This window comes from Tursiops truncatus, chromosome 5 (genome assembly GCF_011762595.2).
Source record: "Tursiops truncatus isolate mTurTru1 chromosome 5, mTurTru1.mat.Y, whole genome shotgun sequence".
Classification (NCBI taxonomy): domain Eukaryota; kingdom Metazoa; phylum Chordata; class Mammalia; order Artiodactyla; family Delphinidae; genus Tursiops; species Tursiops truncatus.
The window spans coordinates 126,813,812-126,831,113 of record NC_047038.1 but is presented as its reverse complement, the minus strand read 5'-3'; the positions used below and the strand labels follow the sequence as shown (position 1 = coordinate 126,831,113).

The 17,302-nt window shown below is 40.1% G+C and overlaps 1 long non-coding RNA gene across 1 annotated transcript in view; it reads right to left on the bottom strand.

The window, feature by feature from the left end:
* LOC141278716 (uncharacterized) overlaps positions 1 to 15,878 on the bottom strand; it is a 31,567-nt gene extending 15,689 nt beyond the window's left edge. The window contains exons 1-3 of the long non-coding RNA XR_012331784.1: positions 15,765 to 15,878; positions 13,840 to 13,881; positions 3,415 to 3,559 (exon numbers count right to left, since the gene is read on the bottom strand). This is a non-coding gene — a long non-coding RNA (uncharacterized lncRNA). The remainder of the gene's footprint in view (positions 1 to 3,414; positions 3,560 to 13,839; positions 13,882 to 15,764) is intronic.
* Positions 15,879 to 17,302: the final 1,424 nt, after the last annotated feature.

The window sequence follows — 17,302 nt, the reverse complement described above, 5'->3', positions numbered from 1 at the left end:
CTATGCTTCAAGCGTCCATCTTTCACCTGAATGAAAATTAAAACCGACAACATGGCGGAGGCCAGACCAGGCCGCTGCCCTCCACGCGTTCAGGGACCGGGAGCCTCGGACCCGGCCTGGCCGCGGCACCAGCCTCACTAGACTCAGGGTGGCCGCGCGCTCCTGCCCTGCGCCCCAGCCGTCGGTGGCCAGGCAGCCACAGGCCCGGGACCATCCGAACCTCTGCCGCCGTATAGTCCTTCCCAGTCATTAAGCAGGAGCACGTTGTATCACACAGAATAAAGTAGAATACACCTGCTTCAACAAGTCAAAGTCCTAAAATGACATCAAGCCAGGGCCAAAGAAATTTCTCACATGTTAACATCATTGCTCAAAGAATATATAAAAGTACATGGTCAAGGCAACACAGTGTTGAGAATGACCTACTAAATCATCAGTAACTGTGAATAGATATTGCTACAGAATGTGGTAGACTGATGTGTGATTTAATACTGATTTGAGGGGTTTGAATATTTAATCCCTTCAAGTATAGTGTCAAAAATATAACACATAAACTTTCCAACCCACATACTTAAAATTAAGAACTTTCGCAAATATGAACAGTGTTCCAGAGCAAGACCCTTTGCCACTTTCCAACAGGGAGCAGAAGTCCTAACAGAACAATTTAGCCATGTCCATTGTTCTGATTTTGTTTGTTCTTTTTTGTACTTAGTGCTAATCTATTAATAGTAAACATCACACTTATGTTGAGTGCAAAATAATGAAAACATTGAAAGTGTCTACTAACATGATTTATAGATTATGATGGTAAGTAAAGATTAATATAAAAGCACTACGTTTATCATTGAGTTCTTGAGAAACCTGCAACTGGTTCTGTCTAGTCCAACTTCAATCTAGGGGCAAATCATTCCCTTTATGCCACCAATGCCCAAGATGTTCAAGTTTCCTGTTTTCTGTTAAATGGCTTATGCATGTCTAATTACTGTTATATTGTAGGTTATCTCCAGGTGATGGGCTTTGAAGGGAAGGGTTTGACCAACATGGCCTTAACATTCCCCATTCCCATGATGGCCTAAACTTTATATTTTTTCTTCCTAAACATAGACTTCTAACCTTCCTTTTCTTAGAAAACCTGCAATTGTAAATTTTTTCTCTGCTCCTTTGAGACATAAATCTTCTCCCAGCCACTTACCAATTTTACAAACCAGGAATGTCTTTCCAGGACCTAGAAGCCATCCCTTTGAAATATAATTGTCAAGAAAGATTATGCCCCTACCTCTTAGTCTCTGTGCCAGCTAGGAGTCAACTTCAATAAGTGCCAATTAACAGTCTAATCACATTTACCAACCTCCCACCAATGTCCTCCAGTACTTTTCCACCAGCTCACTTCAGTGCCTAAAACTCTCCTCCCTTTCATTTCAGCAGAGTTGAGTTCTCTCTCCCCTATTGCAATAGTCTTGATCTCTACTGCAACAGTTTTTAATAAAACCTCCCTTACCTGTTTAATTTGTCTGGTGCAATTTTTCTTAGACAAGTTACCCAGTGTCTAACGTACTCGGTACACACTTTAAATTCCGTGTTTTATCAGTGTAATAGTTGGTATTTGATGTTCTTTTCTGAACTGCAACCAGAGGCAGAGCCTAAAGCTGAGACATTCTCCACACTGCTGCCTATTATTTTTAACTAAAGGTCCTTCTTTCAAATCTGCTGCATTCTGAGTTGGTTACTCAGCCTCTTCTTCTTTCATGCCCAACCAAAACCTGGTCCACATTCAGGAAACTGACCATAATCTTTTCAGGTATGCATCCCAATCTTCTCTCTGGTCCTTGGTAAGTAGCTTTTTCCTTTTTTGCTACTGCTTTCCAAGAAATTGAATTATCCCTACTGGAGTCAAATTGGAGATACAATACTACTTTGGAGATGTTGAGAGATGCAAACAGAGATAATACTTTCACAGTACTTTAACAGGGCTTTGAACAAGCCTCTAGTCCTCATTTCCTACGTTACTCAACCTTAAATCCCTGATCATCAGAATCATCACACCCTTGAAATTACCATAAACCCTCTTACTTATCACTCTGTCTTCTCCTGATAAAATCAACTTCAATTGAAGCAACTCTTGCTACTCTTTTACCTGCACCACACAGGTGAACTGTTTGAATAAAATCTCATAACCACACTAATTTGTCTCATTTTAAACTCATGATCATTATCTTCAAGTAGGCCCTTCCTGTTTGCAAGCTATCCTACCGTATTTCCCTAATTCTTTAACTCTCTCACTCTTTTTTCTGGATCAGTACCTCTCAAACTTGAATCTGCATATAAATTACCTGAGGATCTTGATAAACATAGTTTCTGATTCAGTAGACCTAGAATGGGACCCAAAATTCTGCATTCCAGATGATGAATGGCTGCTGATTTGGGGTTCCTACCTTGAGAAGCTTTGCAGGATAGTTTTTCTCTTTCAGACCATTAACACTCTTCCTTCTTATCGTTTTAACTTGATGACCTCTTTCATATTTTAATGAGAATCAGATAGAACTTCCACAAGCTTTTTTCTGTAAAACTACCTATCTACTTGCATCTGTACCCACATAGCCTATCTTCCTTCCTTTTGGAATTGAATCACATGCTACTATTTCTGAGGCCAAACCCATAATTTATTCCCTGGATTCAATTCCTTTTCATGTACTCTGGGCCACTGTTTCACTAACTCATCTCTTTCATCACTGTATCATAAATTTTTTTCACTATATATATATATATACACACACACACACATATATAGACATATATATATACACACACACACACACACAGAATCTTTCTCAACTGTATATAAACACGTGGTACTTTATCCCATCTGAAAAATCCCTTTCTTAATTCCACAGCCTTACCAGTGACTACACATTCCTCTGCTCCCTCCTTTACAGAAAAACTCCTTAAAAGTGTTGTCTATATAATATTTTTCTAATTCTCCCACCTTCATTTTCTCTTGAACCCAGAGAACCATCTTTTATAAATTTACACAGGATGGCCACATTGCTGTAGCCGATGACCAAGTATTTGTACTTATTTTACTTAGCCGATCAGTAGACATGACGTAATTGGTAACAGCCTCCTCCTTCAATTTCTTCACCTGGCTGCGGGAACCACACTTCTCCTCCCTCTCCCTCTCTCAAAATTAATCAACGGAAACCTTAGTCCCACAGAGCTGGGAGACCAGAAGAGAAAACTCTCGCACCTGTGACAACAGCAGAGCCCAACAGGGAGAAGAACCCCTCTTCTTCCCTGACAAGGACTCAGTCAACGAAAAGCCACGGACTCTTCGTTTACTATAGCCCTCCCAGATTCCTTCTCCTCTATAAAAGTGTTCTCCCTCCCTTGCCATATGGGAACTTGCACATGACTCACCATGGCTGCAGATCCAGAATTTCAATTCTCTGCTGGTCCTGAACAAATTCATTTTTGCAGGTGAAATATCTGGCAGTCTATTTGTTTGAGGTAAACATTTGGCGGCCCATACTGGGACCAGAGAAGACTCCCGAAGGCTCTGAGGCTGGTGAGAAAACAGGTGCAGTATTCACAATCAAGCCCATTGTTTACGGCTTTCTCCCTACCCTGGAGTTTGATGCTACTTCTTTCTCCCGAATCTGAGCTCCTACCCTCCTTGCACTTGAGGCTCTCCAGGCTTTATTCAGGATCTATTTTAAGGTTTCCTCTTTCTCCTCAAGGCCTTGTTCTGTTTACAAGTACTCATTTGGCACTTTGGTCTGATCTTGAGATCAGACTGTTTCAACTGAAGCTGGCTGAAAATGCCTTCGGCCCAATTCCTTTAGAAGGAGTTGCTTCAAATGAAACAGCGCTGTGTGTTCAGGCTTCAGCCCGTTCCTCTGGAAGGGCTATTCCCTAGACATGGGCTGAAAAAGCCTTTGGCTTCGCTTCCCTGGGACCAAGCAGTTTCCTTTGAGTTGGCTGGGACTGGCTTGCCAGCTGTTTGAGTTGAGCTGTTTGTGCTGTAAGTTGTTTGAGCTGTTTGAAAATTGTTCTTTACTCTGGAGGAAAGACCTCTAGGAAATGGGATCCCAGTTATCTAAGTATTTTGAGGACACCTCCCCCTCCCCCTCTCCAGGGTTCTGGCCAATTATATATTTAAAAGCCATAGTCCTTCCTCTTGCGAATTTCTAATGAAATGGACTCACCTGACCAAAGGCAATTTAGAATATCAATGACCATCATGAGGAATTTTCAAAATCCACAAACCTAATTTCCTTAAAACCGAATTGGACTGCAATCACTAAACTTTCCAGACCTGAATGGAATGCTTATTTCATTTGGTATTTTGAGGCTTCCCAACTTTATCAAGAGCCTAAAATTGCCTCTTCGAAAACTATAATTTTAAGATTAACTGCGGCAAACAAACAATTAAAATAAGATAAAATGGCCCCCAAAACCCCAGGCTCTTCTTCCTTGGTTCCTCTGTCTCAGGCTTCACCTTCGGCATGGTCATGTCTCTCTCTCTCTGCTCATCACAGCCAGACTTCACCTCCTGCATCATCTTCTGCCTGTCCTTCTACGCTGACTGTGCCTCCACTCTACCCTCAATTATCTCATACTAATTCTCTCACCAAATTCCCCCTTTTCTCTGAAACTCTCCTTACTCCCTTTTCCGCTGAACTTGTCAGAACCTGCCCCTTTAAAATTAAGAAACCAGAGACTAACCCCTTAATTTCTTATACTCCCTGGACTAAAAATGAACTGTGAACCATAGTCAAAGATTTTTTCCAAAGTAACTGAAGATCCTCACAAATTTGCTGAAGAATTTAATATTGTCATTCAAACTTATCAACCTGGTTTCTGACTTATATCGCCTGGTTCATGTTTGTCAGTGAAAGCCAGGCTCAGCACTGGACGAAAACTTGCTAAATGAGAATATCCTGAAAGGCCCCTAGAATTACCACTGGGCAACCAGCCCACTAACTTATTACAGCTGATTCTTGAACAGCACTGGTTTGAACTGCTCAGGTCCACTTACATGCAGATTTTTTTCAACAGTGAACATTACAGTACTACACAATCCTTGGTTGTTGAAACTGAGGATGTAAAACTGCAGATGTAAGCAGATAGGGTAGGGAGTCTCCAGAGAAAGACAATCAGGCATGGGTTTCTTGACGTAAGAGAAGCCATTTTGGGCATAAGCTATTTTATGAGCTAAGCCTGGCCACAATGCTTGTCCTTAGACAGGTGTTAGTAATTAGTGTTCTTAAGGGAACAAAAGAATGCAGAAACACTGCCTATTATCAGGAAAGAGAAGTAATAAGAGCAAAGATAATATGTTATTTGGAAAGACTCCTAAATCTGTTTCAATGGTAAAGATTATTAGCCTCAAGCACTCAAACACCAAGTCAACTGGAACCTAAGGGACGATGATGTCGACCTTTTCTATACCTCAGTCAACTAGAGCTTGGACTCTGTGGATTGCCCAAGCCCCTTCACAAATATGCAGGTATGTTTAGCTTAAAACTTCCCCAATTTTGCTGTTCTGGGAGACCGTGCTTTGGGAAATATCCCCCTTGTTCTCCTTACTTGCTGCAAGTAATAAATCTTTCCTTCCCCCAATCTTTGGCTTGGTTGTGTCTGTTGGCTTGATACCCACCAAGAAACAAACCCAGTTTTGGGGTAACACAGATACAGAGGGAATGCAACCACATATACAAAGGGCCGACTATGAATTTTACATGGATATTCAGAGGGTTGTACCCCTAACCCTCTCATTGTTAAAGGGTCAACTGTATATGATCAGGCTCAGGCCTGATCACTAGGTAACTTTATCCAACAATTTTTATGGCTTTTCCAATGCCTGTTGATTGGAACAAAATTCAGGCTTGCCCACAAAAATCTGAGGAAACTGTTCGTAAATATTACAATCAACTTCACATTGTTTTTAAAGAAAATTCTGGTCTTCCTTCAGATGTTGATTCTTCCCAAGTAGTTTTTATCTGGCAAACCAGCTCTCTTGTACTCTAGACGAGTCACCTCCAAGGAAGATCACCAAAGTTCTTATTCTAACTCAGGCAAACGAAGGCTCCTAAATGAAACCAAAGCCTCCTAGTCTCCGCCATTATTGCAAAAAGTCAGGACGCTGGAAAAGAGACTGTTACAAATGTAAGCACTTTAGGCTCCTTCAGCCCTCTAACCAGGCTTTCCAAAAGTCCTCCAGTTCTCAATGACGGAGCTCCAAAGAACTACAAGGCCCTTCCCAATTCTCCCTCTTAGTTGGCTTGGAAAAACATTTCTCCAGATTGGAGATGAATCTCTTCCAATCCTAAATGACATTGGAGCCACATTCTTGGTTCACAGCCCCACTACAATATAACAGCCCCTGCCTTGGAGTACTAAAACAGCTCCAATAATGGGGATCTCTAATGAATCTCAAGAGGTTCCTGTCTCTGAACTCTTGGGCTGCACCTCGCAGGCCTGCAAGCCTGTACTTGCCCAGCTTCAAGACTGAAGAAGGAGCCCAGAGTCAGCAAGAGAGACATCAATGGTTTCATGGGTTGGGGAACTTACACGTCTGAAGCAAGGTCCTGGAGCAACACCCCACTGCCTACACAGCGCAGCGAGCAGGCGACAATCTTCGCTCCCGGCTTGCGGGTGGGGGGAGGGGGCGGAGATGACCACTTATAGGGGAATTGACATCAGGTGGGCTCATTAGTTACCAGGGAAACCAGTGGAGGGGCACACCCCTCACCGCCCCTTGGATAAGAACAATCACTAGCTTGGGTCTGGAGCGAGTACAAGGGAAAGTCAGTCAAGTGAGTAGGGTGTAGGTGACGCAGGCACTGGTCGGCAGGGGATGTACAGAGAGCAAGAGAGCAACCATCTTGAGTGGCCTGACCATACAGAACCCATTCCCTTTTGTTTAGGCCCTTTGAGAGATACACACCTTTTTCCCCCTTAGTTTCTCCACCCTTATCCATTTACTACGCTGAGACTTCTTAGAGAAGTATCATGCCAGAATTTCTTTCTCCCAAAAGGGGGAAATAATTCTAGAAATTGACAGTAGTCATCAAAGTGAGCCACCAGGTGAATTAAATGACCCTTTGACATCTTTTATTTGTTCCATCTCTGACAGTACTTACAGCTGATTCTGGAAACACTGAAAATTTGTCCCTCTTGAATCAGCTACAACTTTCCTTTGAACAGAATCTCCAACTGATGGCAAAATTTACAGCACACCTCCCAACAAAATTCAAACAGACACCTCAAAACCTCTTCCCAGAATTAATATTCTGTAAGTAAAGAAGCCCTTCAATGCGTGAAGACCATAACAGAAGATTACAAGGCTCAAGGCCTCTTTATCCCTTGTACTACCACATATAACTCTTCCATTTTACCAGTGAGAAAACCTAAGGGCCAAGGGTGGAGGTTTGTCCAGGATCTACAAGCAATAAACAACACTGTTATCTCTAACCCTCATACATTACTAGCATCCATTCTACCAGAAGTAAATTCTTTAGTGTAATTGATTTATGCAGTGCATTATTTAGTTGATGAAACTGTTCAATACCTTTTTGCCTTCACTTGGGAAGAAAAACAATGTACCTGGACAGCAGCACCTCAGGGTTATACTGAGATTCCTTATTTCTTGCAAATTCTGAAGGCTGATCTGGAGGACATGAAGTTCCCTAGAAGTTCTACTTTGTTGCAACATGTGGATGATTTGCTTCTTTGCTCTCCTTTTCAAGCCTCCTCACAGGAAGACAGCATCCACTTAATAAAGCATTTAGCCTTAAAGGGACATAAATTTGCCAAATAAAACCTGCAGTTTGCCCAAATATAGGTTCAATATTTAGGGTATCTGATATTAGAACAAGGGCTACACCTACATCCAGATAGACTTCATGGAATCCTAAGTTTCCCCAAACCCAAAACTAAGCACCAGTGAGGTTTTCCCAGGCTAGTTGGTTCTTGTTGAAATTAAACTCCAAATTTCTCTCTACGGCCAAACTGTATATGTTTTACTCAACGGTAACAACCCCAACCCAATTTTATGGGTGGGACCGGACAACATAGCCTTCAAGGGCTTAAAGAGCATTTGATAAACCTACCTGCCTTTGGGCATCCCCATTATCAGATGTCCCTTTTTCTTTTTGTATATGAAAAGGAAGGAAATACCCTGGGGGTTCTCACCCAAAAACACGGACTGCCATTGACCCATGGGGTCTTACAGCCAGCAACTGAACCCTCTGGCATGGGAATACCCTCTTTGCCTTAGAGCCATTATGGCCACACCCCTTTTGGTTAAGGCCACCCAAAAAATCATTGTGGGATCCCCTTTGACCATTTTTGTACCTCATGCTCTAGAGGCTTTCCTGAATTTCCATTAAACTCAGCACTTCTCAGGCAGCCGCCTCACCTCCTTTGAGGTCTTTTTGTTAACTGCTCTTCACATAGCTCTTTCACATGGTAATAAACTTATCCCTGCTGCTCTTCTCCCCTCCATCATCAGTGAAGTCCCTCATGACTGCTTGAGGCTGACAGACCACCTCCTAGCTCCCTGTGATGATCTACAGGAAATTCCACTGGGTAACGCAGATCGCTCATGTTCACTCATGGTTCTTATTTAAAAGGTGACGATGGCAAATACTGTGCCGGGTGGGCTATTACAACTCCTTTTGATGCTGTTGAGGCAGCATCTTTACCCTGGCCTCTTCAGTCCAACAGGCTGAATTATACACTCTTACGGGGCATGTACTTTAGTCAAGGACAAAACTGCCAATATTCATACTGCCAGTAGATAAGCTTTCAGAGTAGCTCATGATTTTGGAATATTGTGGAAGCAATGTGACTTCCTTACTTCCAGTGGAAATACAATTTAAAATGGCCCCTATGTTCAGGAATTATTGAATGCAATACTTTTACCTGCTACTTTAGCTATTATTAAGATTCTAGGGCATCCTAAACTTGACTCTCTGGAAGCTAAGGCAGATCACCTTGCTGATATTTCTGCAAGGAATACTTCCCTTAAAGGGACCAACAACAGCCAAACCTCTGTCATGGCCCAAAGGGATATTTCCCCAAAGATAATTTAGAAAAGCTGGCTAGAGAAGCCCAGTAATTGATCTCAGAAAAGAAAAAAGCAAGATTGGAAATTCAACAATTGTTGTTTTATAAAAAGAGAAAGCTCTGATTTGAACCAAATAACAACCCAGTCCTACTGGAGACTCCAAAATTCCCAATCCTCACCACTGCAGATGCATTAAACCATTAGTCTACTGACAAAATGATAGCCTTCCTGAATCAATATCGGGGGAGAAATATTAACAAAGCTGCAAAAAGTGCGGTCTTGTCACACTCGTCCAAAGTACAACCCAGGGAAGCCTGTTGATACTGCTCCCAGACATTTTACTGCCTTAATGGACAATTTGAGCTGTGGCAAGTAGATTTTATACAAATTCCTCCAACAAATGGATACAAATATGTTTTAGTTATGGTATGTACATTTCCACACTGAACTGAAGCCTTCTCTTGCAGACAGACTACTGCCTCTTCTCTGGCTAAAGTTGTTTTGGAAAAGATAATCCCTACCTGGAGAACTCCTCTCAAACTTCATAGTGATCAAGGAACTCATTTCACTGGCCAGGTGCTTAAACAAGTCTGTGCTGTTTGGTCAGTTTTAACAACACATACTCTTTCTTACCACCCTCAATCCTCTGGTTTAGTTGAACACACTAACAGTATTACTAAGACTCAATTTGCAAAATGTATAGAGGCTCTCCAACTACCTTGTCCAAAGGCATTGCTGTTGGTCCTTCTAAATCCCAGATCCATCCCTTTAAGAATTCATAAACTCTCACCCGTTGAGATAATCACGGGACGCCTAATGCACTTAGCTCCTTCTTTTGACTCACAGCTGATAAAAAGAGAGATACTCCAATATTGCTTCTATTAAAAATAACCATGTTTTGATAGAGCAGTCTTTTCACAGGACCCCTTCAGAAGATGAAGACCTTAAGCATCACACCTTGCAATCTGGAGATTTTGTCTATCAGAAAAGACACCTCCAGAAGAACTCTTTTCAACCTCTTGGGAAAGGCCCCGTCAAGTACAGCTAAGTAACCCTTGTGCTGCTGAACTCCAAGGAATAGACTTGCATTCCTGTGACACACCTAAAGAAAGTGCCAAACCCTGACTGGACCTGCACATCATCTGGTGACCTGAAAGTCAAGATTTCCCAAAACTGAAGCAGATGACATCTGATGAGACATCCTTCCCAGGATATCTGGACCAGGCTTATTGGAAGTTTGTTGCCAAAATTTAGATGATGACATAACACTTCAGATTATGAACAGACACCCCTAATGTCTATGATCCTGATAACATATGGACTTTAGATTAAAAGTGCCTGAGAGTTCTCTCTCCTACCCCTCCTTGTTACTTGAATGTGACCTTAAAAGATTTCCATGGTGCAGTTTCCTTTCAGTGTGAGACACTACACCCAGAAAAGTTCCTTCCTGACACTGAGGGACAAAAAGCCCCTGAAACTAGAAAATCTGACTCTAGATCAGTTATGCTTTCGGAGAGAGATATTGATCAAAAGGGAGAAATATTTAAAACGAATAAACAAAAACCTCAATTAAACAGAGTTGGGAGACCAGAAGGGAAACTCTCATGCCCTGATATAGCAGAGCCCAACAGAAAGAAGATACACTTTTTTTTCCTGATAAGGACTCATCGAGTGTAAAGCCATGGACTCTTCATTTACTATAGCCCTCCCAACTTCCTTCTTCTCTCTAAAAGTGTTCTCCTTCCCTTACTGTTTAGGGACTTGCATGTGGCCCACAATGGTTGCAGACCCCGAATTGCAATTCTCTCCTGATTCAGAATAAGTCCATCTTTGCAGGAGAAATATCTGGCAGTCTATTTGTTTCAGGCCAACACTCTGTTCTCTCTCTCTCTCTCTCTTTTGTCCTCTCATCTCTCACTACCTATTCCTTCCTGGTCCTCATTTTTGGTTTCTTCTCATCTCTGCAACCTACAGATCAATGATTCACAACACTGGCTATACACTAGAATTACCTAAGGATTTTTAAAAAACAGATACTGGAACCTTACCTCCAAGGAATCTAATGTAATTTGTTTGGCACGGGACCTAGACAGTGATAGTTTTTCCATTTCCCCAGGCATTTCTAGTATCTAGCCAGGATTGAGAATCACTGTCCAGCCTCAGTTTGTACCTCTTCTCTATCTGGATTCGTTCCTAGGAGATAGCATTTTGCAAAAGAAAAACTCTATTCAAGTGTGGAAGGGAGTCAGATATCAGGAGTACTGATTTACCAAATAAAAATCACAACACATATTTGAATGGGGGAAAAAACCCACAAACTTCTCAAGGGTAGTAGTTTGCATTAGTCTGTTCATGACAGAAAGATAACAACTTTCTCAAATTATTATATTCACAAAGGTCATGCGTATCTTCAGATATCAGTATATCATAATTCAGGGATGATTTCTTTTTGTTACAAAATCCAGGTTTATGAGCAATAGTCAAGATTTTACTAATTTGAGGGCCAGAAACAATAAAGGCAATCTTGGTTTTGCCTTAATTTCAGAGCAAAGAGCATTTTGTTTGTTTGTTTTTCCAACTGTAGTATGTAAAATGCTTTACGATAATGAAAGCAGGCTAAAGTGTTTGCTTTTTGCTTCCTTACGTTTCATAGGTTTTAAATATTCTCTATAAGTAAAATGCCTAATCTGTACCTCCTACATAAACAACCCTAAAGTTTTGACTTGTATGTCCTATTGCCAACTCAGCATCGATTACTGAATGCCGAATTGCTATTTCAGATTTCAAAAACCTTATATATGTCTCCAACCAATTGTTCTGAGGTCATCCCTAGCTTAATAGATGCAACTCCATCTTTTCAAGCTAAAAATGTTGGGGTTGTCTTTAACAACTCTTCTCATACCCCAAATCTAAACCATCATAAAAATCTTCTTGGTTTCACTTTCCAAATATAAGCAAAATTCCATAACTTCTCATCACTTTCACTGCCACCACTCTTAACACTGCATCATCTCTCAGCCGAATTAAAATTCCACTTGCCTCCTAATGTTTCTACTTATTTCTGTTCCTGCTACCTACATGTTATTTTCAATAGAATAACACAGCAAACCTTTTAACATGTAAGTCAGATCATAGTTTTCTTCTGCTTGTATAACTTCTGCTTAAATATCTTATCTCACAGCAAGCATGGTGGTTATTTCAGACACAACTTCCCCATCCTTACCATTACTCACTTCAGTGATGTGCCCCTTTCCTGTCCCTCAGTCACTCTGAGCACACTGCAAAGTTTAAGCCTTATACTTCCATACGCACTGTTCTCTCCACCTGAATGCTCAAGATATACGCATGTTTTGCCCTCTCAACGCCTTCAAATCTTTGTTCCAATGTCACCTCCTCGGCAAAGCCTTTCTTAAGAAGTATATTTAAAAATCACAACCCATTTCCCCTATCCTTGCTCTCCTCATCCTTCCTTCCTCCTTACTCTGCCCCAAAGCATGCATCACCATTTGACAAACCATTAGTAAATGTTTATTTTCTGTTTCCTCCTTCTACTGCCCACTCTGCAATGGATACTCCATTGAAGGCAGGGACTTTGATTTGTTCATTGCAAAATAACGTTATTCTAGATCAGTGCCTGGCACACTGTAGGGTCTCAATAAATATTTACTGAATGAGTGGATACATTATTCTGTGGAGAGAAGATTAGTCCCATCTTCAAATGCTATGAGCCCTGTATTGATTCACAAAAAGACTTCTATTGGTTTTGATTTGTTTGACTGAATTGAATGCCATGTGCAAGGAAATATGAGGAATACTTAAATCAGTGATCTTCTCCCCCCAGATATCAATCTTCAGCTTTAATACTACAGGTAGATTATACCTTTTGCAAATCATATGAACACTCAACCCCCCTTCTTCTTGCCCTATCCCCACCACACTCATACAACATAGAGCCCTCAATATTTTTGGCAGAGACCTGCAATGAATAATGAGGTAGAGAAGAGAATACTGTAGAGAAGAGCAAACATCAGTGTCTGGGGTTTTCCTTCCTTTTAAAGTTCTTTCATTTACTAACCTCCAATATGCTAATTCTGAAGGGCACCATATTCTACCCCCTTTAACACTGCCCTAAAAACTCTTTAATTATGCATTGAAAAATGCTCCTGGAGCACAAAAGGGTTGGGAAATACTGTGGTACACGCTATCTGATTCTCTTTACCATTTCCAGGACTCCTGTTTTAGAGGTATGCTGCAGCTGCTCTTGGTGTGCAGGAGCTAAATTGTGAAACTCCTGTGTTTGATGGAATGTTTGCCTGGCCATATAGCTAAGGGAAGCATAGTTCTGCTGTTGAAGGAGCAAAGGAAAAACCATGGAGAAATATTGGGGTTTATGTTGAGGCCAAGAATCCCTGTTATCTGCCTACCAAATTTAAACTTGTCTCAACAGAGCTGGGGCAGCACTGACACCACCTTACATGCTTGGGGTACTGTGACTCAAAGAAGGATTTTTTTCTGCTTGGCAAAAAAATTTTCCCAGGGAGTGTGACAGCAGCTGGCTCCATTGGTGGTAGAATTTCCAACTGTGAAGCTACAGATCTGTACAGGGAGAGTGAGTTGACTCTTGCTTATTTGGTGCTCTGAGTGGGAGAAAGGGGGCAAAGGTGGACCACTTTCTTCCCAAGAAGGCAATTCCTTTTGGTGTATAGCAGCCTGCTTCAATTCCCTAAGGTGAGGAAAATCAACCTCATTGATATTCCTGCCCGCAGTACCTTCTGTTATGCCCATGTGGTTAGCTGGCATCGACCTGCCTCCTAGAGAAAACAAAAGACTCAAGTGGCTCTTCTGTTAAAACTATCTGGTTTTTTCTCTTTTATTCGACTGTTAGGCTCTTTATTTCATCCTTGTTTCACATACATGTGGATATATTTCAATTTATCTAAGAGAGATGTCAAGGTCATTAAAATTAATCTTTTGAAGGTCACAAACGTGCACTGTCAAATTTGTAGTTTTGAAAGAGTCAGCCTTTAACCTTTCTAATAGATATTCCATATAATCTATAATGGCATGTAGTAGAGAAGAAAGGCTTTATTCAACTATATCTTTGAAAAGTAATAATCACTGCAAGCATTGATGAGTTGTATCATGAGAGATATTTTTCTAAGAGTGAATAATTCTATCTAGTAATTTAAGTAAGGCTCATATTCGGAATGACTGATAAAGATTAAGTAAATGCTAGGTAATATTTTGTAAAGTATTTATTTTTTGTTCTAATAACATAATCTCAGTGTACATTTACCAAAAAAAAAAAAGCATATTGCCATTCTCAGGTGTGGCATCCATATTTTCACAAGCATTTTAAAACAGAAATTAAATATATATATAAAATGCAACTGAACACCTAGCATCATTCTGGCAACCAAAAAAGCCATATGCAGGTACTACTGAAATTAGAAAGTTAGATTTTAACCTCTAATATATTTTTAACATAGCTAACACATAAGAAACCAGCTGGGCTTATTACGGGTCCCGAACTTTCCAAATCAAACGTGCTAAAAAAAGAATCTAATCATTCAGAGACCGTTTTTTTTTCTTTATCTTATTCACTAATATTTAATTTCCAACAAATACAGATTGCAAGCTGTTAACTTCCTCTTACTGCAAAATGAGGATAAGATATTTAATGCCAGTGGCTTTGTATTTATGACTGTTGCCCATAAATTACACAGTTTTGGTTGAGTATTTGTTTGCATTTTTCTCTCACTTGAAATTTATTTCAAATATGACAAACTGTCTAATTCCCTGTGAAACAACATTAGTTGTTACCTTGAGAAACTACTTAGTTTGTTCAAACATCCTTTGGAATCTCTATAAGTAACTAAGTAAAACTAGAATTGGGACATTAGGATAGTAAAGGATCTATAACTCTTCAAACATACCGTCTTATTTCATTCCGGTCAAATCTAAACCGGAAAATATTGAGATAGAAACAGGTAGGTATTTTTTTAGGTTAATTATCTGAGTTCTAGTGTATTTTATATAATTTAAATAAAAAGATTACTATTATTAATTAATTTGAGACAGCAGTTTAAAACAAGAACTGATGTGGGTGGGGAAAAAAGCAATAGTCACCTTAGACTAAATCAAGGATGTAAGTTATTAGCACTAAATTTCTTAAATGCCAGAAATCTGTTATATTTTCTGTGGCATTCCCTAATGAATAATGTTAATTACAATTTCACATATTATAAGATTTATCACTCTAATTAAAATAAACAATTGAGCCAGTAGCAACAAGTGCCTACTTTTCTTAAGAACAGAAAAAAATGGATGTGAGATAATTCTGATGTCTCATTTAGTCTTAGAAAAAATGGAACAATGCAGAACTGAGTTTGATCTGAAAAAAGATGTAGAGAATTGTTAGATGGTGAAGGCATTACTGAATTTCTGTATAAACCATTTTTATTATTTTTTGATGAAGATTCTAAAAATCTTAAGTAAATTCATCTTAATAAGGAAACTTTAGCAGTATAATTGTAAAATACATCATGATAGTTTAAAAGAATGGATCTTAATATATACCAGACTTTGAATATATCAAAGCATTTAGAGAAAAAGGTCCATATCAGTCAACATTCATTCAGAACCACTAGAAAATAATGTAGAATAAGAGACATGTAACGTGAAGCAAACTTACACGATTGTAGGAGCTGGTAGGACAGTCTCAGTGTCACTGTTTCTTCTTTGCTGGTGTTGAGTGTGAAGTCCCTGGACAATCAGAAGGGAACGTGGGGATGAGCAGTGACACATGAAGACCTCAAAGAACAAGATGGGGCTTGTGTCTGTCTTTCATTAGAATCCACGATGTCTCCAGTGTGCTCTGGCCTCACTCACACCAGGATATGGAGAAGTGCAAGGGAAAAAAATCGCTTGGGAGCTGGCAGTGAAGAACCCAACTGTTGCCCAATCAACAAGGTGAGCAAGCAGATTCAGAAAGACATACATGATTTACTTCAACCTTCCAAGAATAAACATTGCCACTGCTTCCGAATCTCTCATATATTGTGTCCTGACCAATCTGAGCCAGAAACATTCTAGGAAGAGGATTCCAGGAAACATAGTTCAGCTTAGCCAAAATGACACATTAGAAGCCAACCATACTGACAAAATAGAAATATCAACAAGAGTTACAACTCCCTAAACAAACCTTCACCTTAAAATCCTTATGCCCTATCCTGCCTGATTCCTTTCCTGGAGAATTGGAACCTCTTATGAGGTTCAGATCACAATTCTGGGATCAAATAGCCCTTAGGGTCATGAGTAGCTTTGATTATAGAGTTCAAAGGCTTTTATTGGCCCTTGGTGGTTCAGAATCACCAGGTGAGAAGGTTCAATATTTCTTTACCTATTAACTGCTGTCTTTAATGAAAGAAATCTCTTGTTTTCTGTCTTTTTTCTTGGTGAATCAAGATTCACATGTGTGGTTTTGCTGGTGTTTTTATGAGAAAAAAATTTAAAAGCAGAGAAGCCCATTTATTACATGGCAAATATATTATGCTTAGCCTTTTGCTTTTCCTTTGGATATTATCTAAGGACCACTAGCTTCTTTTTTGTTTTCTTCTGTTTTCCTATTGGTGCCTAATTTTTTATTTCTTACCACAAAGAAAAGGAAAAGATAAAACTACAGGATTTTTCTACTACATAGTCTTTATTAATCTGGTCTAACTGTATCATACTTTTCTCCTACAAGGATCCAAATTTATCTCCATTCCTAAGGAGACCAACATCTTTCAGCAAATGCACTCTCATCCCTTCCCAATTTCCAGTAAGGTCTCCACTGCAGGTCTGCTATTTCAGCAAAACTCTTGTTTAGATTGCTTCACTGATTGAACTTGTATCTTGAACCTGTATAGACTTCTAAACAAATGAAAAAAAAGACAGATTTGCTCAGAGAGAATCAGCATAGGGAGAGAGAGTGATTTCTTCTTTCCTTCTCGCCTTGTAGCAGCCAACATTCAGGGCTACAAATGTGGATGGTTTCACTGAGCAGCATGTGCCCGATATAGCATGTCCCTGCCAACTGGGCAGGATGAGCTGACCCACTGCTCCCATTAGGGCCAAATGGCTTTCTACCAAGATACTGTTATGGGTGAGCCGAGATCCTCTCCAAGGTCACTTCATACTATTGACACACTTGGAAAAGAGATTTGGAATACTTACATTTGTTCAGTTTAC